Source organism: Pristiophorus japonicus, chromosome 1 (assembly GCF_044704955.1).
Source record: "Pristiophorus japonicus isolate sPriJap1 chromosome 1, sPriJap1.hap1, whole genome shotgun sequence".
NCBI lineage: Eukaryota > Metazoa > Chordata > Chondrichthyes > Pristiophoridae > Pristiophorus > Pristiophorus japonicus.
The window spans coordinates 189,399,632-189,427,354 of record NC_091977.1 but is presented as its reverse complement, the minus strand read 5'-3'; the positions used below and the strand labels follow the sequence as shown (position 1 = coordinate 189,427,354).

The following is a 27,723-nucleotide window of genomic DNA, read 5'->3' as shown; positions in this document are numbered from 1 at the left end:
CGAGCAACGATATTAGTGATACAAGTCTTCTGACTAAATAATCACTTCAGTGTTTATTGATCTTTTTGGGGCGTCTTTCCATATTTGGCATCTAAACCAAGTCCGAGGAATACTAAGACAGTGCCTACCCACTGTAAGGCGCTGATTGGATTACCAAAAATAAGCACAGAACCGAGGATAGTAAAGAACGTTTTGGTTGTAGTAATAATTGAACAAGTCAAAGGTCAAAGGTCCAAAGTAAACAACAGTCATAAAGATGAAACTCTGGCCTCCGGCGCTAGTTAAACTGAACAGAAGTATCTTGTACAAAATACTGGGGTGGCGCTCAGTGAATTTCAGAAATTCCCAGAATTCTACAGTAAACAGGACATCTATTCCCAGGAACAAAATGGACCAAACATTTATATTCAGCATTATCTGGTTTGAACCAGTCTGAAAATTAGCTCTCATCTGATCTTGCGCTACTCCAGTCAATCCATCCAAGGTCAAGGAGACTAATAATAGTATTTCCCCAAATCCAAAAATGTGCTCATCAGCACCATCAGTCCCTTTTTTGGGTTTGTAGATAAATAATGCCATTCCCAGAACTATGAGCAGCACATAAAGATACTTGACTAACAGGTACCTTTTCCTTCCAATAATGACTCTTAAAAACATCGCTGGAATAGGTTTACATGATTTTCCCAATACCTGCGTTGGATAGTTGACACACTGGAGTGCGGAATTACTGGGACCATGGCTCCTAGATAAGACATCGAACAAACTGCGTACAGCCAGTGTGGCGTTTGTTCAGGTGAAGGCTTTTCAAAGAATTGTACAATTAGTTTGGCAAAGATAGCATTAATAATACACTGGACGAACACAAGCGATTCTGCATATATGAAGGATTCTTGCTGCGCTCCATATTTCCCTCTGGTTATGGTCTCCTGCAAAGTCCCATCGTAAAAATAACAGACGAACACCCCCAGGAAGCAGAGGAGCACCTGCAGGCGTTTGCTCTCGATTCGCTCCATGTAGGGCTTGGCAACGCGCTGCTCGATCGCCCCGGCAACTACCCCGGGCGCGCGCTGGTTACGGGGCAGCCGGATATCACACGGAGTGAATCGAATTGGCTGAATATTGGCTTCTGTGATGGTGGGAACCTCAGGAAGAGGCCGATATTGATCATCCACTCGGCACTTCTGGCTGAAGATGGTTGTAAACATTTCAGCCTTTTTTGCACTCCCATGCTGGGCTCCGCCATCATTGAGGATGGGGATATTCATGGAGCCTCCTCCTCCCGTTAGTTGTTGAATGCTCCACCACCATTCATGACTGGATGTGGCAGGACTACAGAGCTTTAATCTGATCCGTTAGTTGTGGATTGCTTAGCCTTGTTTATAGCATGCTGCTTCCACTTTTTAGCATGCATGTAGTCCTGTGTTGCAGTTTCCCCAGGTTGGCACCTCATTTTTAGGGTGGTGCTGCTCCTAGCATGCTCTTCTACACTTGTCATTGAACCAGGGTTGGTCCCCTGGCTTGATGGTAAAGGTAGAATGAGGGATATGCCAGGCCATGAGGTAACAGATTGTAGTGGAATACAATTCTGCTGCTGCTGATGGTCCACAGCACCTCATGGATGCCCAGTTTTGAGCTGTTAGATCTGTTCTGAATCTATCCCATTTTGCATGGTGGTAGTGCCACACAACACGTGGATGGTGTCCTCAGTGTGAAGACGGGACTTTGTCTCCACAATGCCTGTGCGGTGGTCGCTGCTACCAGTACTGTCATGGATAGATGCATCTGCGACGGGTAGATTGGTAAGGACGAGGTTACGTGATGTGAGAACCTCGTGTTGGTTCTCACACCACCTGCTGCAGGCCTAGTCCAGCAGCTACGTCCTTCAGGACTCAGACAGATCGGTCAGTAGTGGTGCTACAAAGCCACTCTTGATTATGGACATTGAAGTCCCTCACCCACTGATTCTGTGCCCTTGCTACTCTCAGTGCTTCTTCCAAGTGGTGTTCGATATGGAGGAGTACTGATTCATCAGCTGAGGGAGGGAGGTAGGTGGTAATCAGCAGGAGGTTTCCTTGTCCATACTTGACTTGAAGCCATGAGACTTCATGGGGTCTGGAATCAATGTTGAGAACACCCAAGGCCACGCCCTCCTGATTGTATACCACTGTGCCGGCACCCCTGGTGGGTCTGTCCTGCCGGTGTGATAGTGATGGAGGAGTCTGGGACATTGGCTGAAAGGTATGATTATGTCTGTGGGACAGCTCTCCCAATTTTGGCACAAGTCCCCAGATGTTGGTGAGAAGGATTTTTTAGGGTCGACTGTGTGAGCCGTTGTCGTGTCTGTAGCCAGTGCCGAGGTCGATGCCGAGTGGTTTGTCCGGTTTTATTCTTATTATTGTTTTTCATATCAGTTGTGTATAACTGAGTGGCTTACTAGGCCATTTCATAGGGCAGTTAAGAGTCAACCACATTGCTGTGGGTCTGGAGTCACATATAGGCCAGACTGGGTAAGGACGGCAGATTTCCTTCCCTGAAGGATATTAGTGAACAAGATGGATTTTTATGACAATCCGGTAGTATCATGGGGCTCAATTTTCCCCAGTGATTTGCACCTTTTTTTGGAGCAGGCTGCTCTTCTTGGCCTAAGTTGAAAAACCACAGTTTCCCCAATCAATTTGCACCAGCGTAACTCAGTTACAATTTTTTTAGGCCAATTTTTTTTTCAGCCAAAGGGGGCGTAACCAGCCACCGCCGCAATTCTGGCCATTTATGGAAGTTTGGCCAGCTAAGAGTTACTCCAGTTGTGCTTAGGCCAGTGTATGTGGCCTCTGCATAAAAACCTTCCCTAGAGTTAAGGAAATCGCTGCAAGGATGGAAATCGGCGCAGCAAATGCCCGGACACACTAAAAGAATTGAAAAACACTTAGTAGCAACTAACCTCCAATCCCGCCCGAAGGCTGTCCAGTCCCATTCTCGGTCCCCATTCTCCCGGTCCGATCCCATTCTCGGTCCTCAGTTCAGACACAGAGAGAGAGAAAGAAAATCCGGGACCGAGATTGGGATCGGACCGGCAGGGTTGGAGGTAAGTTGCCTGGGGTTGGAAGTAAGTTGCTGCTATGTGTTTTTCAATTCATTTAATGTATTGGGAGCTGACTGTATGCTTCATTTTGCAGCCTCAGCTCGCATTGTGTCCCTGGTTACCATGGCAGCCCGATCTTTTTGGCACAGATCAAGGCTCCATCTCCAAAACTAAAGGTCGGGTTACGCCACGCCAAAATGAAGAAATCCAACGGGGAAACTTAGAATTTTTTTTTTGCTGTACTTAGGCTCCAAAAAATCGGGCGTAACTCTTCAAGTACACCAAAAAAATGTCTTGGGAAAATTGAGCCCATGGTCACCATTACTGATGCTAGCTTTTTATTCCAGATGTATTTAATTAACTGAATTTAAATTCCCCTGTTGCCATGGTGGGATTTGAACTCATGTTTTGGGATCATTCATCCAGGCCTCATGGATTACTAGTCCAGTGATGTTACCACTATGCTACTGTTCACATATTTGTCAGTGTCTTCCCGTTCTGATGCTCTCCCTGCCACCCCAATTTGTACTATTGGTCAAGAATTACTATAGGTTGATTTGAGTGATCAACCATGTGGCAAAAAGATCTAACCATCCAGTTGAAACATAAGCGTTATGTACTTAGCATTAGATCATTTTGTGTATGTGTGATTGTTTCACTGTTTTAAATGAATTGCAGTAGAATCACATTATAGCTTACATTACCAGTGTATATTTCATGTGATATTTTCAGCTGTTCATTGACATTGCATTCTATAACAGCAGATACTATCAGCACACTAACAGCATTGTGCTCACGGATGCCATGCAAATAGTTGTGCATCTGTAAAAATGTATCATGTAGCAAATTAAAAAAATGAAATAAATTGGCTGTACGATTAGTAAGAAGAAAAGACTTGTATTTATATACAGTAAACTCTCGTTTACCTGGATTGTTTGGGGATTCGGCAACTCCGGGTAAATGAATTTTCCGATATGGCGAGTTTACATTTTAAAGTTAATATTTGAAGGTGATAGAATCAGCCACGAAATATTTTATATATCGTATCGTATAGATCTTGATCCGCTCTTTCCAATGAGCTATTCAGATTGAAAATCGATTCATAATTTGAAATATAAAACAAATAATTGATAAGTGCTAAATTTATGTCAAATAAATAAAACGAAGATTTAGTTCATGTTATTTGAACGTGAACGTAATAAAGTAGCTAATTGGTAAATGAGCAATTCCTTTTACGTGGTTTCCTTGATTTGCCAATCACTAAAAGTGGAAGTCTATGTTCTCCAGAGGCATTGGCACAATTCAAGATTGTTAACCTCTCCTTATTCATTTTAAAGTCTACAGCTTTCTTCTCCCCTGCTGCAGCCAACGTAGCAGTTGGCAAACACTTCCATAGTAAGCCAATCTCATTGGCATTGTATGTTTGATCTGCAGTCAATTTCTTTTCCTGCATCATTTCAGCAAATGTTCTTGAATAATTCTGTGCGGTCTCATTGTCTGCTGATTTTTTTTTCGCCCGTCACATCCAGCTGGCGAATGCCGTGGCGATGCTTAAAACGTGTTAGCCAGCCTTCTGAAAAAATGCACTCCTCAGTTAAATTCATTTTCATCTTGAAGTCCTTGGCCTTTGCTGTAATCATTGACCCTGAAATTGCCACACCTTCAGACCATTTCAAAGAAAACCATTCATAAAGCACTTGGTCTAGTTTGTCAAGCTTCAGCTTTCGCAAATTCTTGCCGGACATTGCCTTGACGGAAGATTCAGAAGCAGCGGTAAAACTTTCTAAATCTTTCTTTTGCTTCTTGATATCATAAATTGTTGATGATCCAACTTCATATTCGTCCATCACACTTCTGCCAGCTTCAGACTTCTTTATAATTTCTAATTTCTACTGAATGTTCAATACTTTTCGTTTCCTAATGCTGCATTTGCTTTTAGTGCTGTCAGAAGGCATTTTAAATTGTTTGATTTCAGGGTGTTTTGAACAAGTACACTCGACAGACTGATGCATTACAATGAACTGCTTTCAATGTGTGTGACAGTTGAAAAGTGAGAAAAAAGTCCATGCCTGCATCAATTTATGTGTAATTGAGCAACCTGTCCACGTTTGCGATAGTTGAAGTGAGCGAGATATTCACACGTGTGACAGTTAAATTGCTGAATCTCGCAATATTTTAAATTCCGTTACAGCGGGTTTTCCGTTACATTTGTATCCGAGTAAACGCCAGGACATCACAATCCCAGGACATCCCAAAGCATTTCACCGCTAATTAAGTACTTTTTTGAAATGTAGTCACTTTTGTAATGTAGCAAACTTGGCAGCCAATTAGTGCACAGCAAATTCCCACAAACAACAATGTGATAATGATCAGATCATCTGTTTTTTTTTAAGGTGTTAGTTGAGGAATAAGTATTGGCCAGGACACTGGAGAGAATCCCTGCTCTTCTTCAAAATAGCATAATGGGATCTTTTACATCCACCTGAAAAGGCAGCTGGGGCCTCAGTTTAACATCTCATCTGAAAGATGGCATAACCAACTGTGCAGCACACTCTCAGTACTGCACTGGAGTGCAAGCCTAGTTTTCGTGCTCAATCTTCTAACTCAGAGGCAAGAGTCACAGCTGACACTTTAGTAATACTGTGTTTTTGTGGGATTATTGGCATATTTTTCTTGATAAGAAAAGATCCCCCTTTTTTATGGGAATGCGTGTGTGGAATATCCAGGTAATATAATATTTTTACAGTCAATTTCTAATCTACAATTCTTAAAAATAAATGCTATTAGAGTGCTGTAGCCTTCAATATGAAAACTGATTTTTTTTCTATGTATCAGTTAGTGGAGCACATCAGGGATGTGGGGATTCAACATAAACACTGGGAATGGATAATAAATTGGTTGAAGGGTAGGAAACAATAAGTAGTCATTAGAGGATTTAAGTCAGACTGGAGAAGTTCTGAATGGGATGCCTCAGGGCTCAGTACTGGGACCATTTCTGTTTCTACTTTATATAAATGATCTGGATTATGAAACTCATAGTGGTCAAATTTTCAGATAATATTCAACTAGGAGAAGCAACTCAAAAACTACAGAATATGTTGAATAAGCTAGACAAGTGGGCAGAACAATGGCAGGTGAAATTTTTCACACACAAGTGTAAAGCGCTACACATTGAAGAAAAAGTAGATTACATGTACTTGATGAATGATGTTGAAATAATTAAGGATGAAACTAAAAGAGGCCTAGGTATCTTGGTAGACTCAAAGCTAAACATGCCCACACAATTTAAAAAAGCAATGAGCAAAGCCAATAGAATGCTGAACTACATAGCCAAAACAAAATAATAAAAGTTAGAGAAGGTACTAATTAAGTTTTATATTGCTTTAGTCAGACTGCACCCTGAATATTGTGTTCAGTTCGGTTTTTAAGAAACAAGAGAGACATTCAACCATTGGAGGCAGTACAGAGAAGAGCCATACAGCTAATCTTGTGTCAGGCATATGAATTATGAGAAAACACTGGAGAAATGGAGACATTTCAGGTTGGAAAGGAGATGTCTCTATCGAGTATTTTTGATTAATTCTCGGGATTACATCACTGATATAGTCAGTATTTATTGCCAATAATTAGTTATCCTTGAGAATGCTTGTTTCTGGAACTGTCCCACTTCTGACCTTTATAATGGAGGGAAGGTCATTGATGAAGAGATGAAGATAATTGGGCCGAGGATGCTGCTCTGACGAATTCTGGCAGAAATGTCCTGGAGCTGTATGATTATTCACCAACAAACACAACCATCTTCCTTTGTACCGTCGTTACGTGTATAGAAAAGGTTAACCTGGGATATTACTTTAAAACTGCAGCAGTAGAACTAGGGGACATTAGCTCTAACTAGAGAAGAATACTTTTGGGACTGATAGCAGGAAATTCTTTTTCACAGAAAGAATGGTCAATATATGGAATTAATATCCAGATCGAGTTGTGGAGAGAAAAATCCAGGAATCATTTAAGAAGCAATTGGATGGTACAGTGATGTGGGGCGGGGGTTGTTTAAGATCTCTCTGGATGGATGAATCAAATAGCCCCTGTCATCCATAATTATCTTTATGATCAGTTTACTAATGTACTACATCACAGGATATTCTGACTATTCCAAAGGAGCTCCACAGACAATGGCTTCCGACTCTCAGCAAGGCCATGTAGAAAATTGTTCCAATATTTTCTGCAACAATTGCAGAACTGCATGTCTTAGGGAATTGTGGCATTTTGGAGCACAGAAGGTCGTCATTTGGCCCGTTGTGCTAGTGCTGGCTCTCTGAAAGAGCTATCCACTTGGTGCCAATTCTCTGAAAGTAAACTAGCACAAAATATAAAAACAGATAGCAAGAGTTTCTGTAGGTATATAAAAAGGAAAAGAGTGGCTAAAGTAGATGTTGGTCCCTTAGAGGACGAGACCGGGGAATTAGTAATGGGGAACATGAAGATGGCTGAAACGCTGGAGGTAGAGGACACAAACAAATATCCCAATAGTGGCTAGTCAAGGGGCTATAAGCGGGGGAGGAACTTAACACAATCACAATCACTAAGGAGCTGGTACTCAGTAAGATAATGGGATTAAAGGCAGATAAATCCCCTGGACCTGATGGCTTGCATCCTAGGGTCTTCAGAGAAGTAGCGGCAGGGATAGTGGATGCATTGGTTGTAATTTACCAAAATTCTCTGGTTCTGGGGAGGTCCCAGCAGATTGGAAAACTGAAAATGTAACACCCCTATTTAAAAAAGGAGGGAGACAGAAAGCAGGAAACTATAGACCAGTTAGCCTAACATCTGTGGTTGGGAAAATGTTGGAGTCCATTATTAAAGAAGCAGTAGCAGGACATTTGGAAAAGCATCATTTAGTCAGTCAGAGTCAGCGTGGATTTATGAAAGGGAAGTCATGTTTGACAAACTTGCTGGAATTCTTTGAGGATGTAACAAACGGGGTGGATAAAGGGGAACCAGTGGATGTGGTGTATTTAGACTTCCAGAGGCATTTGACAAGGTGCCACATAGAAGGTTACTGCACAAGATAAAAGTTCACGGGGTTGTGGGTAATATATTAGCATGGATAGAGGATTGGCTAACAAACAGAAAACAGAGAGTAGGGATACATGGTTCATTCTCAGGTTGGCAATCAGTAACTAGTGGGGTGCTGCAGGGATCAGTGCTGGGACCCCAACTATTTACAATCTATATTAATGACTTGGAAAAAGGGACGGAATGTAACGTAGCCAAGTTTGCTGACGATACAAAGATGGGAGGAAAAGCAATATGTGAGGAGGACACAAAAAATCAGCAAAAGGACATAGGCAGGCTAAGTGAGTGGGCAAAAATTTGGCAGATGGAGTATAATGTTGGAAAGTGTGAAGTTATGCACTTTGGCAGAAAAAATTGAAGAGCAAGTTCTTATTTAATTGGAGAAAAATTGCAAAGTGCTGCAGTACAGCGGGACCTGGAAGTACTTGTGCATGAAACACAAAAGGTTGATATGCAGGTACAGCAAGTGATCAGGAAGGCCAATGGAATCTTAGCCTTTATTGCACAAAGGGGATGGAGTATAAAAGCAGGGAAGTCTTGCTACAGTTATGCAGGGTATTGGTGAGGCCACACCTGGAATACTGCGTGCAGTTTTGGTTTTCATATTTACAAAAGGATATACTTGCTTTGGAGGCAGTTCAGAGCATGTTCACTCGGTTGATTCCGGAGATGAGGAGGTTGAGTAGGTCGGGCCTCTACTCATTGGAATTCAGAAGAATGAGAGGTAATCTTATCAAAACGTATAGGATTATGAGGGGGCTTGACAAGGTGGATGCAGAGAGGATGTTTCCACTGATAGGGGAGACTAAAACTAGGGGGCATAATCTTAGAATAAGGGGTCGCCCATTTAAAACTCAGATGAGGAGAAATTTCTTCTCTGAGGGTTGTAAATCTGTGGAATTCGCTGCCTCAGAGAGCTGTGGAAGCTAGGTCATTGAATAAATTTAAGACAGAGATAGACAGTTTCTTAACCGATAAGGGAATAAGGGATTATGGGGAGCGGGCAGGGAAGTGCACCTGCGTCTATGATCGGATCAGCCATGATCGTATTAAATGACGGAGCAAGCTCAAGGGGCTGGATGGCTTACTCCTGCTCCTATTTCTTATGTTCTTGTGCCCTTTTCCCTAATCCTTTAAGAACATTCATTTTTCAAATATATATATGTCTCTCTTTTTATAAGTTATTTATATATTCTACTTCCACCACTTTTTCTGATGGGGCATTCCGTGTCTTAACAACCCTTTGCTTTTCAACATCTCTATCAAACATCCTGTTAACTTGTTTGTTCTCCTGAACAGAAGCCCATTTTCTTTGGTCTCTCCTCTGAACGAATGCTTTTTTTAATCTTAACTGATTCTCTTCTATACCCTTTCCATGTCTTTAAAATCTTTCCTGAAGTAGGATGATCAAAACTGTACCTCAATGATTCCATATGCTTTTTAAACAGATTTATCGATATTTCCTCACATTTATCTGTATATGAACCCTGAATATCTCTATTCCTTTAAAATTTACCATTTAGTGTATAGGTCCTTATTCTTCCTCAAAGTGTATTATCTCATATTTTTCCATATTAAGTTTCAGCTGACATCTATCTATTAACCTGGCTGTGCCCTCCTCAACTTGATTGTAGCCCTTTTCACAATAAACCATGCTCCCTATTTTTGTGTCATCTTCAAATTTTGATATTATGCTCTCTATATCGAAGTCCAGACCTATAAGAAGGACAATGGTCCCAATGCTGAGCAACAACAACTTGTATTTAGATAGCACCTTTAACGTAGTGAAACGTCTCAAGGTGCTTCACAGGAGTATTATGAGATTAAACAATTTGACACTGAGCCACATAAGTAGAAATTAGCACAGGTGACCAATCGCTCGGTCAAAGAGGTTGGTTTTAAGGAGCGTCTTGAAGGAGAAAAGAGAGCCGGAGAGGTTTAGGCAGGGAATTCCAGAGCTCGGGGCTAGGCAACAGAAGGCACGGCCACCAATGGTTGAGCGATTATAATCAGGGATGCTCAAGAGGGCAGAATTAGAGGAACACAGACATCTCGGGGGGTGGTGGGGCTGGAGGACATTACAGAGAGGGAGGGCCGAGACTATGGAGGGATTTGAAAATAAGGATGAAAATTTTGAAATCGAGGTGCTGCTTAACTGGATGCCAATGTAGGTCAGTGAGCACAGGGATTGATGGGTGAGCGGGACTTGGTGCGAGTTAGGACATGGGCAGCCGAGTTTTGGATCACCTCTAGTTTACGTAGGGTAGAATGTGGGAGACCAGCCAGGAGTGTGTTGGAATAGTCAAGTCTAGAGGTAACAAAGGCATGAATGAGGGTTTCAGCAGTGGATGAGCTGAGGCAAGGGCGGAGACGGGTGGTGTTACGGAGGTGGAAATAGGCGGTCTTAGTTATGCTGCGGATATGTCGTTGAAAGCTCATTTCAGGGTCAAATATAACACCAAGGTTGCGAACAGCCTGGTTCAGCCTCAGACAGAAGTTGGGGAGAGGGATGGAGTCAGTGGCTATGGAACGGAGTTTGTGGCAGGGACCGAAAACAATGGCTTTGGGCTTCCAAATATTCAATTGGAGAAAATTTCTGCTCATCCAGAACTGGGTGTCGGACAAGCAATCTTACAATTTAGAGACCGTGGAGGGGTCGAGAGAAGTAGTACTGAGGTCGAGCTGGGTGTCATCAGCATACATGTGGAAACTGACGCTGTGTTTTCGGATGATGTTGTGGGCAACATTAGATGAGAAATAGGAGGGGATCAAGGTTAGATCCCTGGGGGACACCAGAGGTAACGATGCGGGGGCAGGAAGAGAAGCCGTTGCAGGTGATTCTCTGGCTACGGTTAGATAGGTAAGAATGGAACCAGGCAAGCGCAGTCCCACCCAGCTGGACGACGGTGGTTAAGTGTTGAAGAAGGGTAGAGTGGTCAACCATGCAGGCAAGTCAAGAAGGATGAGGAGCGATAGTATGCCTTTGTCACAGTCACAAAAGATGTCATTTGTGACTTTGATGAGAGCCGTTTCGGTACTGTGGCAGGTGCGGAATCCGGATCGGAGGGATTCAAACATGGAATTGTGGGAAAGCTGGGCACGGATTTAGGAGGCGACAACATGTTCAAGGAATTTGGAGAGGAAAGGGAGGTTGGAGATGGGGCAGTAGTTTGCAAGGATGGAGGGGTCTGCAATGTATTTGTTTCGTGTGTTGGCCGATTGACGTATTTCGCTATAATAATAGGTAATCTTGCTTGTTGCCGCAGGTATTCTACTGTACATTTGTCCTAGCGCCTGCAGTTTTTCCTCTCAATATGTTTTCAGCTCTACTGAGCTTGCCTTTAATGGTGTGCCCCTGAAATTCTTGTAATACACATCCTGGCTCATTATTGAGCAATCAGCCGCTGTATCTATTGTCATATTAATCCATTGATTATTAATCAGTACTAACATTCTGAAATCCTGACATAAGGGGCCCAAGTTTCGGGCCGCGCCTAGAACGGCGCAGCTCCGACCTGGACGCCCGTTTTTCGCGCCACAAAGTGCACCTAAAAAAAAACTTACAGATTCTCTGGCTCCCTGCAGGTCCTCTTGAGTCGGGCGCGGCGCAGCACGAGCTGTGGGGGGCGGAGCCAGATCCCTGCGCTGAAAACAGGGCCGGAACCTCTGCACATGCGCGCTACAGTGGGCGCGCATGTGCAGTAGCTCCAGGCGCCCAAAACTGTGTGGGAGGGGCCCGAAGCACGCAGCCCCTAGCCCTGGCCAAATGGCCTCACTGGGGCTGCGTGCATAAGGCTGCCTCCCACGCCCAGCTCCTGCTTCCTCCCAACCCAACCAGCTTGCCCCCCCCCCGGACCAGACCCGACCCCGACCCGACTCCCGCTTCCCCCCCCCCCCGCCCCCGGACCGGACCCCCCCGGACTGGACCCGACCCGCGCTCCCCCCCCCACCCCCCCCCGCCACACGACCTGACCTCCCTCTCCCTAATTCCCTCCCCCCCCCCGCGACCCGAACCGAACCGACCTCCCTCCGCCCCCCCCCGACCCGTGCTCCCCCCGACCCGACCCGCGCTCCCGACCCCGGACCCCGGACCCGACCCGACCCAACGCCACCTACCTGTAAATCTGGTGCTGGGGACGGGCCCTGCCCGAAGTCTTGGGCCCAGCCGGGCCCGGCCCGTTCAGCCTCCCCGCCCCCCCCACTTCTCCTTTCCCCCCTCCTTCTCCTTTTCTCCCCCTCCCCTTCTCCTTCCCCCCCCGCCTTCTCCTTCCCCCCCTCTTCTCCTCCTTCTCTTTCCCCTTCTCCTCTCCCCCCTTTCCCCTTTTTCTCCTCCCCCTTCCCCTCCCCCTTCCCCTTCTCCTCTCCCCCTCCTTCTCCTTCTCCTCCCCCTTCCCCTGCTCCTCCCCCCCATCTCCATTTCCCTCCCCCCTTCTCCTCCATCCCTCCCCCTCTGCCTCCCTCCCTCCCCTGCACCCCCCTCCCCCTGCCCCCCCTCTCTCCCTCGACCCCCCCTCCTCCCCCTCCCCTCGCTGTCAGAAACACAGACACTGACAGACAGAGAGTAAGAGACACACGCAGACAGAGAGATAGAGACACTGACAGAGACACACAGGGGGCATCCCAGCATGCTGTTGGAGGGCTCCCAGTGCTGCAGTCGGTAAGTATTAAATATTTTATTAATTGATTTAAAAAAAAAATATTTCTTATTAATTTTTTGTGATTGATTTATTGGTTGATTTATTGATGTTTTTATCATTTATTATTGATGATGGCTCTTTATTTGTAAAACTGAAGTGTTTAATGTTTGTAAACTTCCCTTTACACCACTCCCCCCCCTCCCGCATTCCCTACGCCTGATTTGTAACCTACGCCTGATGTTCTAAAGTGTAGACAAGGTTTTTTCGAGCGTACAAAAATCTTCACTTAATCCATTCTAAGTTAGTTTGGAGTAAGTTTTCACTGCCGAAACTTTGAAAACAGGCGTAAGTGGCCGGACACGCCCCCTTTTGAAAAAAACATTCTGTTCCAAAGTGAAACTGTTCTAACTGACTAGAACTGGAGCAAACTAAATGCCGAGAATTTGAATTTCTAAGATACTCCATTCTACACCAGTTGCTCCAAAAAATCAGGAGCAACTGAGGCCGAAACTTGGGCCCAAGGAATCCAAAGACTTGCCCTTCATTGCATATACACCAAAACCTACACTGTTCTGATCGGTTTCCACACAGTGATGTCTTTAGTTATCGTTGGGCCTGTCTTTGGATTTACATGCGGCTGCAATGTGTCCCCTTACTTGGCACTTGAACTGATACTGTTGTGCAGTATGGTTGCCATTACACTCCATGACATCTATTCTTGTTGGTTTCATAACGCTCCCTCCGACTAGGGCTCACCCTATTCTGCGTTTCTACAACCCGGTGACGGTGAACTGCTACTACTGCTGGTAATGGGTGAAATTCCTTAATATTTTTCTCTGCCATCTCCATGGAAGTGGCTATCTTGCAAACTTTCTCAAAAGAGAGATCATCCATACCTAACAATTTTGATTGGATGCATTCATCCATTAGTCCATATACAAATTTATCTCAAAGAGCCCTATCTAGGAATCCATCAAAATTGCAGTGTAGCGATCATTTTCTTATGGCAGCAATGTATTCCCTGATGGTTTCATCAGGTCTTTAGTTTCTCATTGGGAGTTATAGCTCTCAGCTATTTCTAAAAGCTGTGGATCAAAATGATTCTCCGATATCTGAAGTATGCATGAGAATGAAGCATCCTTGACCTTTCTCAGGACAAACAAATTCACTGAGATACTAAACTATACTAATACAAATACTATACCATACTGCACCAATCATGACTCACAGAATAGATTTAATCTTCTCCTGAACTGCTTGATTGCTTAATTACGAATCTGCCACACCTGCTGAAACTTCATTAATGTCATTAGCTTTAAAAAATGTTCGCAATCTTTCACTGTAGGATCTAAATGATTCCTTATTCTTGACAAAGGCTCTCAAATTACTGACTTAACTCGTTGTCACATCCATATTGCTTCTTGACTTAATAGCCGTTAATCACACTCAATAATCTTGAATTGCTTTTCAATGACTCTAAATGGCTTTCCACGAGCTCTTTTTATCAGTTCAACACTGTTCAGTATGCACAAAAAAGAATGGTACTACCACATTCTCATTCTGGAATAATGCTGTCTGTATATGTTCTTGCATTTGTCTTCTCAAAGAAGGAAATTCCACCAAAAATGTCTTCATTAAGAAACTCCCATCCTCATTGTCATTTTGTAATCGGAGTAACTATTTGTATTAAGTCTCCCTTCGACGCAAGTGAGAGTTAGGACAAATATCACTGACTGCCCCCACCTCCCCCAGTGCAATTTCCACGAACCCTTTTCTGCACATGAGTTCTCCTCTCCCATCCCCATCCCCACCAACCCCAACCAAGCCCGAGCTGAAACACCACGTTGCCTCCGATCCATCCAGAAGCAGCCCCGAGGCCCGAGCACATCCTCCATGCATCCGCCAAGCCCTGAGCCACCGACAGGGCCCCGAGTACCCCGCAGCGCCGCATGCCCCGAGCCCCCCGCAGCACTACAAGCCAGGGGGAGAGAGAGGAAACATAGAAACATAGAAAATAGGTGCAGGAGTAGGCCATTCGGCCCTTCGAGCCTGCACCGCCATTCAATGAGTTCATGGCTGAACATGCAACTTCAGTACCCCATTCCTGCTTTCTCGCCATACCCCTTGATCCCCCTAGTAGTAAGGACTACATATAACTCCTTTTTGAATATATTTAGTGAATTAGCCTCAACAACTTTCAGTGGTAGAGAATTCCACAGGTTCACCACTCTCTGGGTGAAGAAGTTTCTCCTCATCTCGGTCCTAAATGGCTTACCCCTTATCCTTAGACTGTGATCCCTGGTTCTGGACTTCCCCAACATTGGGAACATTCTTCCTGCATCTAACCTGTCTAAACCCGTCAGAATTTTAAACGTTTCTATGAGATCCCCTCTCATTCTTCTGAACTCCAGTGAATACAAGCCCAGTTGATCCAGTCTTTCTTGATAGGTCAGTCCCGCCATCCCGGGAATCAGTCTGGTGAACCTTCGCTGCACTCCCTCAATAGCAAGAATGTCCTTCCTCAAGTTATGAGACCAAAACTGTACACAATACTCCAGGTGTGGCCTCACCAAGGCCCTGTACAACTGTAGTAACACCTCCCTGCCCCTGTACTCAAATCCCCTCGCTATGAAGGCCAACATGCCATTTGCTTTCTTAACCGCCTGCTGTACCTACATGCCAACCTTCAATGACTGATGAACCATGACAGCCAGGTCTCGTTGCATCTCCCTTTTTCCTAATCTGTCACGATTCAGATAATAGTCTGTCTCTCTGTTTTTACCACCAAAGTGGATAACCTCACATTTATCCACATTATACTTCATCTGCCATGCATTTGCCCACTCATCTAACCTATCCAAGTCACTCTGCAGCCTCATAGCATCCTCCTCGCAGCTCACACTACCACCCAACTTAGTGTCATCCGCAAATTTGGAGATACTACATTTAATCCTCTCGTCTAAATCATTAATGTACAACAGCTGGGGCCCCAGCACAGAACCTTGCGGTACCCCACTAGTCACTGCCTGCCATTCTGAAAAGTACCCATTTACTTCTACTCTTTGCTTCCTGTCTGCCAACCAGTTCTCAGTCTACGTCAGCACACTACCCCCAATCCCATGTGCTTTAACTTTGCACATTAATCTCTTGTGTGGGATCTTGTCGAAAGCCTTTTGAAAGTCAAAATACACCACATCAACTGGTTCTCCCTTGTCCACTCTACTGAAAACATCCTCAAACAATTCCAGAAGATTTGTCAAGCATGATTTCCCTTTCACAAATCCATGCTGACTTGGACCTATCATGTCACCTCTTTCCAAATGCGCTGCTATGACATCCTTAATAATTGATTCCATCATTTTACCCACTACCGATGTCAGGCTGACCGATCTATAATTCCCTGTTTTCTCTCTCCCTCCTTTTTTTAAAAATGGGGTTACATTGGCTACCCTCCACTCCATTGGAACTGATCCAGAGTCTATGGAATGTTGGAAAATGACTGTCAATGCATCCGAAGAGGAGGAGAAGCGAGAGCCTGGAGGGTGGGGAGAGAGCGAGAGAGAGCCATGGGGGGGGGCGGAGGGGGCAGGAGGGAGAAGAGAGAGACATGGGGAGAGAGAGCCTGGCGGTGGGGGGGAAGAGAGAGACATGGGGAGAGATAGCCTGGAGGGGTGGGGAGAGAGCCTGGGGGCGGTTGGGGGGGGGGGCGCAGAGAGACAGAGAGAGAGCCTGGAGGGGACAAGTGAGGGGAGAGAGAGCCTGGGGGAGAGGGGGGGGAGCAGAGAGAGAGAGAACCTGGGCGGGGGCGGGAGGCGGAGCGAGCGAGAGAGAGAAACCGGGGCGGGTGGGGGGGGGAGGAGAGAGCACCAGTGGGGGGGCTGGGGGAGAGAGAGCATGGGGGGAGGGAGAGACACAGGGTAAGGGACTTCAGCTGGGGGAGGGATGTCGGCTAGAACTTGGCTTTCCGGGAGATCTAACCTCTGGCTTCAAAGTCAAAATGGATCGAATTACAAATTGGAAAGTCAATCAGAACTTGGACTGGGCGGTTCCAGTTACACATTCCAGAGGAATTTCAGGGTGTGGCTTATCCTCCAAGAGGACCAATTAGCAATAGATCATGTGATAATGGAATGGCAATCATGAAATGGCTGCCTTTCAGTTAGTACAAATAAACGCATCCTTTTATAATGTATTTGTTTCATGGCTTCTTTGCTTAAGAATTCATAGCAACACATTGCTATTGAGAACTAGTTGGTTTATTCGCAAAGGTTTAACAATCACATTACACATTAGCAGTTCATCCACCAGGCTAACGACCACCTGCCTCATCGTGGATCCCCTGAATCCAACTGGCTGGGGTTTTATTGAGTCTTGTGACCATCACGTGACTGGCTAAGCCATTCACAACGCAACAACTCTATAAACCTGTGAGCATACTCACGGGTGCATACATTACAGGGTCGAGGGTTGGTTTTTTGAGGAGAGGGGTGATGACAGCAGATTTGAGGGAGAGGCGGACAGTACCTGAGGAGAGAGAACCGTTAAAAATGTCCAACTAACATGGGACACCACTATTTACATCCTTCCAGTCTGAAAAACATCCTTTAATGATTGCTCTTTGTTTCCTATCCTTTAACCAATTTCCAATCCACGCAGCCACATTCCCTTTAATACTGTGACCTAATTTTATCAATATGCCTTCTCTGTGATGCCTTATCAAATTTTTTTTACCCCTACATTGATTTATATTTTCATTTGTTACAGTACAGGCAAAAAAGTGATCAAATATTGGCACTGCTGTTGTAAAAATAAATCCTTGAGTAAATTTTCAAATCGTGCTCTACTCTCCTTGTTATATAGTATTGGAAGCAACTAAACATTATGTTTAAAAAAAAAGGAACTTTCAAAATGTTTGTCAATCTCTCTCCCCTCCAGCATCTCTTTACATGCTTATTCACCTAAGGATAATGATCTGGTTTGCATTTAATTTAATTCATTCCAAACTGATACTTTACCTGTAAAATTAAATAGATGGAGCTTGAAGGAATTTCATCTAAAATATTCCCTGAAATAACACAAACTCTGAAGGAGTGGGATCAGAATAAAAGCGAGTGACTAAATTGAAGATCTCTCTTACGAGGTAGGAAATGAATTGCTCAAATGCTGGGAGAATACTGCAAGTACTCCTTCCAGACATTCTTTTAATTAGCAGAGATTCTTATATTTGTGAAATCCTTTGTTTTGTATGGAAAGCTACATTTCAGGTATAGCATATCTCAGTATAGCTTACTTCTATATACTATTACATGGAATATCCTCTCTGACACCTCCCGTTTGTTGGGTCAGTCTCCAGCTTGCTTAAGACAATTCTCCTACTCATTGGGACCGTTTATGCAGTCCTGGTTCTGTGGCACTGGTCACGCCTGGTGCCTGGTATAATGTAAGGCTGCTGGTGAGCAGCACATGACATAATGGGGCGGAGGTGGAATTTCAGGCGCAGGAGCAGGTCAGCATTTTCCAGAGTAAATGGATGGCATTGGGGGATGGGTAGTGCAGGAGCAGCATGTGTAGGGATGGAAAGGTGGGGGACATGGTGAAGGGCTAGGAAGGGGAATTTTTTAATATGAGAGTCTTCTCTTTGGCACCTGTTACTAACAGAGAGTGTGTGACTGGAGAATTGCTCATGTGCCCCATTTATATAATGGAGAGATCCTTGAATGTAATTTTGTTTTTCAGGAACTTAACTCATTTGGGTTCCCAGTGCCCTTCACACTTGCTGGTTGCATTGGGGCTAAGCATCTTTGGTGTGTTGCAGGCAGCAGGCCTCCATGGTATGTAATACAGTGACCATTAGTGCACTTCACCATTGGCTCCATAATTTCTAATTTAAAAAAAATACCGTTGAGAAATCAGTGGAAATGAACTAAAGCTAGTAAAGAGAAAATAAAAAGCATTTTTTTTTTCTGTGCTTGTGAATAAAATAAAGGTAATTAAACAGTAACCATTTTCATGCAACTTATTTTCTGAAGGAAGTCAGTAATTTGAACATAGTTGCATTATCGGCTTAAGGGTAGTTTTATTACATTAAAGGCACTATATAAATATGTCGTCGTTGTCGAGAGTTATTTTGCCTACCATTATGGGGGATTTCTTGCCGATTTAAGGCTATGGCATTATTTGTACATGAGGGAGAAGGAAAAGTTGGCAGGACTAACCCTGCTTTGTCAGATGTCTTTTCTGTTGGCTGTCATGGAGAAGTGTATAGCCCAAATTAGCCAAGCTTCCTGTCTGAAGGTAGAACCAGGAGGGGAAGATGTAGCATTGGGAGATCTTGCTGGAGGCAGAGGTGGGGTTTGGGGAGGGGTGGGGGTGGGGATGGAAGCCAACATGGAAGCGGGAAATTCAAAGCTTCACAAATGTGAAATGAAAACAATAATTTAATAGTTTTTGTTGCTCTTTTAACTATAAATGTGAAGACAAATTGAAAATCACCATATGCTTGTCACAGTATGCAAATTTGCAATTCAGTAACGGGTTATATTTTTAAACCCCATTTAGCAAACGTGTAAAAATAGTATGTGGGTGAGAATACAGAAGGATGAATTTTGGTCTTATTTTAGCTGGAAGAAAATATATAATTAATTCAGCTCCACACAAATCATGCATGAAGCAAACTTTGCTGGAGGCAGCAGATAAGCAGTGTGAATCACGTGTTCATACAGTACATTTAAATGTTTTAAAATATAACCGTCATAATATGAGAAAAATGCAATTTTTAAATAAATAGTGACAATATTGTTGATAATAGGTGGTTAAGTCAATGATGAATGAGTTTTCAGTTTTCTTAACTTAATTTAAATTATAGTTGCTTTGAAAATTTGTGTGATGCAAGATTATGCAGTAATGTTGCAACAACCAAAAAGATTAAGGTGAGTAATATTACATTTGCATTTTCTGCTTTTCCTCCTTTTGTAAATCAGAATATCAATGCCAACCTGATGGTACATTGGTGGGTTTTTAATGCAGCTACAACGGCCGAGGTTGTTGCTATTATCAGTGGGATTACCTTTCCTGATCAACCTCCAAGTTGAGCTTCAAACCTACATCCAGTCCATCACCAAACTGTTGCTATCTTACCCACATTGGCCCTGAAATCTATCATCCAAACTTGATTTCCCTGATGCCTTCTTCACAAGCTTCCTGACCTCCACCCTACACAAGCTCCAACTCACCCAGAACTATGCTGCCTACATCATGTTCCCCACTCATAACTAGCTCTGTATCCAACGACCTCGACTGACTCTGTTGTATTGATTTCAAAGCCCTTACCCTTTTTTACCGATCTCTTCATGGCCTCATTCCACTTGTGCTCTCTGCTTTTCTGAATCTTGACTGTTCATACCAACCTCTCCTCTACTGTTGGCCTTGTTCAATATAGTTCTCTTCCAAATACTTCCTACTTTGCTTCATATGTCCCATGTGCAAAAGCCTCCTCAAAACCTACCTCTTTGGCCTTGCCTTCTGTAGTGTCTCTGCACCTTGTTACAAACTTACACGAGGCATGGATACATCAGACACAGTCACTCTGTGACCTTCACTTGATTTCCAGGACTGAAGAGTGCTGATCCTGGGTGGGACCTCCCATTTTCTACCTGGAAGCCCAGGTGAGAAGCTCACTCCCTGTGGTCAGGGTGTGCATTACAAGGGTACAGGTACAGTATGTATGAGTTAGTTACATAATTATAGTCATTACAAAATGGTGAAATACATGACATCACCTCCCCCCTTAGGTCTTTTAGTTTCAGAGGTTAAGTCTATTGGGTGGTCGGCGCGCTCTCGTGGAGCGCCGCAGTTGTGGCTCTGGTGGTTGACCCTCAGCACGCGTCTCTGTCACTTGAGGTGATTCCGGCCTGTCCGGGCTGGCCGCAGGGACTGTGCATGCTGAGGGCTGTCTTTGTTGCTTGTGCGCTGGCAGTGGTGTGGGTGCTATCTCATCATGCTCTTCTTCCGGTTCCTCCATGTCTATGCTGAACCTTGCCTTTACTTGGTCCAAGTGTTTGCGGCATATCTGCCATTTGTTTAGTCTGACCACCATGATCCTGTTTCCTTCTTTGCCAATTAAGGTGCCCTCAAGCCATTTGGGTCCCAAAGCATGGTTAAGAACAAATACCGGGTCATCTATTTCTATACACCTCCCCCTTGAACCTCGATCATGGAGCTCGGTTTGGGACTGGCGCTTGCCCTCAACAATGTCAGCCAGGGCTGGGTGAATAAGGGACAGCCGCATCTTGAGCGTGCATTTCATGAGGAGTTCCACTGGCGGTACTCCTGTGAGCGAGTGCGGCCGGGACCTGTAGGCCAGCAGGAGGCGCGATAGGCAGTACTGAAGGGAGGGTCCTTGGATGCGTAGCATGCCCTGCTTTATGACTTGGACCGCCCGTTCCGCCTGGCCATTGGAGGCCGGATTGAACGCCACTGTCCGGACCTGCTTGATCTCTTTGCCCGACATAAACTCCTGGAATTCATGGCTGGTAAAACACGGGCCATTATCGCTGACCAGGATGTCCAGCAAGCCGTGGGTTGCGAAAACCGTACGCAGACTCTCCACAGTGATGGATGTCGTGCACGAGTTCAATATGATGCACTCGATCCACTTCGAGTATGCATCGACAACGATCAGGAACATTTTTCCCATGAACGGGCCCGCATAGTCCACGTGAATACGTGAGCATGGCCTGGTGGGCCAGGGCCATGGGCTCAGTGGGGCCTCCCTGGGGGCATTGCCCAGCTGGGCACATGTCGTGCACCTGCGAACCCAGTGTTCCAGGTCTGAGTCAATCCCCGGCCACCACATGTGTGACCGGGCAATGGCCTTCATTAACACGATGCCAGGGTGCTCGCTGTGGAGTTCCCTGATGAACGCTTCCCTTCCTTTCTGGGGCATGACTACCTGGCTGCCCCATAACAGGCAGTCGGCTTGGATGGAAAGTTCATCCATCCGTCTCTGAAACGGCCTGACTTCCTCAGGGCATGCCCTGTGTGCAGGCGCCCAGTCCCCAGTCAGGACACATTTCTTTATCATGGATAGGAGGGGGTCCCTGTTGATCCAGAGTTTGATCTGGCGGGCTGTGATGGGGGAGCCCGCAGTGTCAAAAGCCTCAACGGCCATGACCATCTCGGCGCTCTGCTCCGACGCCCCCTCGGTGGTGGCCAGTGGGAGCCTGCTGAGCGCGTTAGCGCAATTTCCGGTGCCTGGCAGGTGTTGTATGGTGTAGTCATATGCAGCCAGCATGAGGGCCCATGTATGCGAGCTGACGCATTAGCGTTGACAGCCTTGCTGTTGGACAACAGGGATGTTAACGGCTTGTGGTCCGTCTCTAGCTCGAACTGTCTACCAAAAAGGTACTGGTGCATCTTTTTCACACCGTACACACACACGAGTGCATCCTTCTCGACTATGCCGTATCCACGCTCTGCCTGGGAGAGCGACCTGGAGGTGTAAGCCACCGGTTGGAGTTGGCCATCATCGTTACCCCGCTGCAAAACACCGTAGGATGATGCATCGCATGTTAAAACCAGTTTTTTACAGGGGTCATACAAAGTCAACAGTTTGTTGGAACACGGCAGGTTCCTCGCCTTATTGAAAGTCCGTTCTTGACAAACCCCGCAGACCATTCACAACCTTTACAGAGGAATATGTGTAACGGCTCCAACAATGCGCTTAAGTTTGGCAGGAAGTTCCCAAAATAGTTCAAGAGTCCCAAGAATGATCGCAACTCCAACGCGTTGCTGGGCCTGGGCGCCCGGCGAATCGCCTCAGTTTTTGATTCAGTGGGCCTGATCCCGTCTGCGGCAACCCTCCTGCCCAGGAACTCGACCTCTGGGGCCAAAAACACGCACTTGGCCTTTTTCAGCCGCAGGCCTACCCGTTCCAAATGGCGTAGCACCTCCTCCAGGTTGCGGAGCTGTTCCTCAGTGTCTCGACCCGTTATAAGGATGTCGTCTTGGAACACGATCGTTCCAGGGATGGACTTGAGCAAGCTTTCCATGTTTCGCTGAAAGATAGCCGCTGCCGAACGAATGCCAAACGGGCACCTATTGTAAACAAATAATCCTTTGTGTGTCGTGATGGTGGTCAGAAACTTCAGCCAGTTCCTGAGTCATGTAGGCCAAAGTGAGGTCCAGCTTCGTGAACAGCTTACCACCTGCCAGCGTGGCAAAAAGGTCCTCCGCTCTTGGGAGCGGGTATTGGTCTTGCAGCGACACTCGGTTGATGGTGGCTTTGTAGTCGCCACAAATCCTAACCGAGCCATCTGCTTTGAGGACGGGAACAATGGGACTTGCCCAGTCGCTAAATTCAACGGGCGAAATTGTGGCCTTTCTGAGCAGCCTGTCCAGTTCACTTCTAATTTTTTCATGCATCACGTACGGCACTGCTCTGGCTTTGTGGTGCACTGGTCTGGCGTCCGGAGTGATGTGTATCACTAATTTGTTGCCCTTGAACGTTCCGATACCGGGTTGAAAGAGTGACTCGAATTTTTGCAATACCTGCGAGCATGAACATCGCTCCACGGATGAAATGGCGTGCACATATTCCCATTTCCAATTCATCTCAGCTAGCCAACTCCTCCCCAAGAGCGCGGGGCCATTTCCTGGAACAATCCAGAGTGGCAGCCGGTTCTGTGATCCATTATGCGTTACCACCAAGTTTGCACTGCCCAGCACTGGGATGATCTCTTTGGTGTACGTACGTAGCTGCGTCTCAATGCGTTACAATTTGGGCCTGCTAGTTCTGTGTGGCCATAGTCTCTCAAATTGTTGGATGCTCATGAGGGACTTGCTAGCTCCAGTATCCAGCTCCATGTGCACCGGGATGCCATTCAGTAAGACTTTCATCATCATGGGTGGCGTTTTAGTGTATGAGCTGTGGACGTCGGCCACATGAATTTTCTGAACTTCAGCATCCATGGTTATTCCCCAGGCCTCATCCTGCATTTCAGACCCCTCGCCTGGTTCGTCTGTCTCGCAGATTAGCCTCGCTACTGATTTTTGCACATCCTGGCCAGGTGTCCCTTGACATTACAAATCCTACAGGTGTAAAGTTGGAACCTGCAGATTTTTTCAGTGTGTCTGCCCCCACATCTCCAACATGAGCTGAGATTGCTGTTAACAAAAGGGCTATTCCCAGGCATTCCTCTCTGAAGGCCCTTTTGGCTGTTTCTAAGCACTCTGATGGAGGGTGTTAATTGTCCCATCACAGGATGCATTGTTCCTCGTGATGGCGTGAATTGCCGATCCCCTTTCCATTGTCCTTGTTGCAGGCCCACCCTGGAGCTGGTTGCTGCTTGGACGGTTTTGAATTGCCCTTGCCTGCCTGCCTGGATGGTATCGAATTGCCCTTGATTGCCTATGGGGTTCTGTGTCCTTTTTACAACATTACCTCCCTGGTTCATTGCAACATTGAAACCAGGGCTGTGTGCATAAATTAGCTTGGTCAGATAAGAGCAGATAAGAGCCATTGACAGAATACATGATTTTTGATTGTCCCACAGAAAGTTCTTGAGACCCAATGCAGATAGAGCTCACAGCCAATACAAGGCCGTTCCATTTGGCACTAACTTGGCACCAGAGTATTAACAAGGGCCTGTCTGTAATGTGATCATTTTTATTCCACAGGATCTATTTTACGACAACAACTTGCATTTATATTGCACTTTTAACGTAGTAAAACATCTAAAGTCACTTCACAGGAGTGATTATCAAGAAAAATGGGAAGCCGGCTCGGAAAGCATTGGAATAGTTGAGCCTAGAGGTAACAAAGGCATGGATAAAGGCTTGTTGATTTCTGGATTCTTTTCCCTCAATCTGGTTCAGTGAAATCACTGAGTCGAATACCGAATGTAGAGACTTGTCCCAGGAATCCTGACAGTCCCTGTGTTTCAGTGAAGGCGGGGAGTTTAAGCTTTGATTGTACAGAAGACATGAAGGCTCCCGTATCTATCAAGAAGGGTTGCCACTCATTCCGAATTTTTAACAATATCATCGGTTCGTCATCCGGGGAGGGTCCTTGCACAATCAAGCTACGTAGTCAATACGAATAATCGGGGGACGGTTGGCCAAAGGGGTTGTTCTGGGAGAAGTTAGTGTAAGATCCCCGTCCTCTCCCCCTTGCCCCCCTCCTCTTCCTCCTCTTCCTCCTTTGTGCCGACGGGAGGGACACTCTCTACTCCAATGTCCTTCTTGCCCACAATTAAAGCATTCATCTCGTCTTTCCCAGCCCTGACCTCTTCCCATACCAGGCCGGGGACAGTAGGGCGGTCTGTAATTAGCAGGGCCCGGGCCATTTGGGTGTTTGGTATAACTGTATCCCTGTTTATCCACCCAACCCTGCACGCAACACTGCGGTTCCATCTGCTTTCCCCTTGGGTCGGGTTTTGGTCCTTCCACCCGAGGCGGCTCTTCCTTTCTAGTCACGTATTCAGTCTTGACCCGGGTTGGGGGCGCACCTCCCCCCTCTCCTTTCTTTTCCTGCCAATAATATTTAACCGCCCTTTCCATCTGGGCTTTACTGTTATCTGCCTAATTATTTGTCCGGATAGCGTGAGCAATCGAATAGGGCAGGCACTGAAGTAGGATAGCGCAGAATTGAGGATCCTCTCCTTCCCTGTAGGCATTATCTCCTGATTGACTTCCGTATATTTCAATAAATCTTTCCATGAATTCATCGGCAGTTTCTTCTCGTTTGGGTTTAGTTTCTAATACTGCGGCCATACTGATGGGCTTCTGAAGGGTCGTGGTGAGAGCATTAAAGATAGCGTTTAGGCGATCCTGGACATCGTTAGGGTGAGCAACCACCAATGCATCATGAGTAGCACGTCCTAGGTGAGTTAGAAATCGGGCATGCTCAGTTGGGCTCAGGGTTTGCTTTACCAGGGCCCTCAGGTCCCTTGATTCTGCATTATATCCATGCATGTCAGGTCACTCCGTGAAATCGGAGGTCAGGGTTAAGTTGGGTTTGTGGATCTCTTTCAGCTTATTTATCTTAGCCTTTTAACTCTTCAATTAGTTTTGTTTGAGTATCTATTTCTTTATTGTATCAGGCAAGTATTATTACGTAAGCTAGTTCTGTTTTTATTTTTATTCTGACTATTGCACCATTCCTCTGTTAGGTGAGTCTTTTTTCTATTAAGAAATGCAAATTAATAATGTTCAGTATGAAATAGCTGTCAATGGAAAGGGTTAACTCCTTTACAGGTTTGTAAGAAGACCTGATGTCATTACGTGACTTCATGTAACCATCTGAAAAAAAAAATCTTTTCATCAGGAAAGGCAGCATTTGATTAAACTCCCAATATTTTTTAACTTCTTATTCAAGTACTTGCCAAAGATATTTTTTTAATTGATTTAAAACGAGACCACACATTTTTAATAGCTATTTGTTTACTGAAATTCAATTTCGTCATCAGCCTCGGTCAATGCAAAGCCAACCATTTTAACTACGTAGTCTATCGATACCTTTCTCAGAGGTCCCAGTGGAACTCTTAGTACATTTCTCGTGCGCGCACTCTTTCTTTAAGACGTCTACGGTTTTTAATATGTCCTCCTTCTGTCAATGAAAGCTCTAATTTAATGGAGTTTTTCTGCCAACTCGACAGGAGTGATGCATTTTTTTAGACTGCAGTGGAATTTTTCTCATAATTTAAAATCTCAGAACACATTTTTTTTTTCAGCACCTATTTAGTACGTTACGTCTTTTTTTTGTCTTTTCCATAACTAGAGCGAAGTCTGGCACATAGGCTGTGGACTGCTTTTCGTTATCTCAATTGTTCCAGCATCAAGGTCGTGTTATACTATCTCTTCTAAACTGCAGATTTAATATAATAATAATTTTTTGAATCCTTTTGAATCCATCTCAGTTGTTTTGCTGTGCCTTCTCTGAATATCTCAAAATCCCGATTCAAACTTTCTAATTCAATAAGGTTCACACTCTTAAACTTCCCACATACAGGACAACACTACAAAGGGTTAAAAAAACTTTCATTCTGTTTGAAAAAGTGGGTGGAGCTAAAACAAACCACAACTCCCCGGCTTTTTTTTTCCACAGTAAAAATCACACAAGCATTTCTCATTTAAAATAGACGTTCACAAGAGTCTCTCTTCTTTCCTATTAATTGTTTTGGCCGGCTCTATTTTTGGATCCATGACCTTTCAAGGAATTCGTAGTTTTATCGAAATTACCCATCCTGTGTTGCCGCACGTTGGATCAGGGTCCTAATTAGTCCTAATTGTCTCCACGTCGCCCCGTGGTGGTTTCAGTTATCTTACCCAGAGCCTAGGCGGACCAAGTGATATACAAGATCGACGCCGTACCTGCCGTAAGTACAATTTAAAATTTACACAGTCCCGCGTAATCCCGCGGCTTAATTTTATGTAATTCCCTAACCTCCGCGTTTCCTACGCGGTTCGCGCGATTCTCTATCCCTCCGTGTCGCCGCACGGTTTTCCTGTTCGTGTCCCCGCACGAATCGTGTCCCCGCGATTTGATCTATCCCTATCTAGCTCTAACTATCCCTACCTTCCGTGTCGCCGCACGGATCGCGTCCCCGCGATTTGATCTATCCCTATCTAGCTCTAACTATCCCTACCTTCCGTGTCGCCGCACGGATTTGAATCCAATCAGTGCCTAGACGGGCCAAGTGATATACAAGGTCGATGTCACACCTGACTTGGACACTTATTTCCTAAGTTTAGAAGGTATTCGCCAGATTGACCTGGATCTCGTTCAGACACTACCTGAGAACCAGCGAGTGGCCAAACTTTCCTCAGACTTTTGAAACCGGGGGAAACTGGAGCAGTATTGAAATTATACTTACTCCAGTGGCCATTTTCCCCTCGTCTCGTCCAAGGCTAGTCTGGCTCTTAATTCGCAAG

The 27,723-nt window shown here is 45.2% G+C and overlaps 1 protein-coding gene and 1 pseudogene across 3 annotated transcripts in view; one reads left to right on the top strand and one right to left on the bottom strand.

Moving 5' to 3' along the window:
- ssbp2b (single stranded DNA binding protein 2b) overlaps positions 1 to 27,723 on the top strand; it is an 810,931-nt gene that overhangs the window by 279,540 nt on the left and 503,668 nt on the right. The window lies entirely within an intron of this gene.
- LOC139261169 (solute carrier family 35 member B1 pseudogene) lies at positions 54 to 1,013 on the bottom strand (annotated as a pseudogene).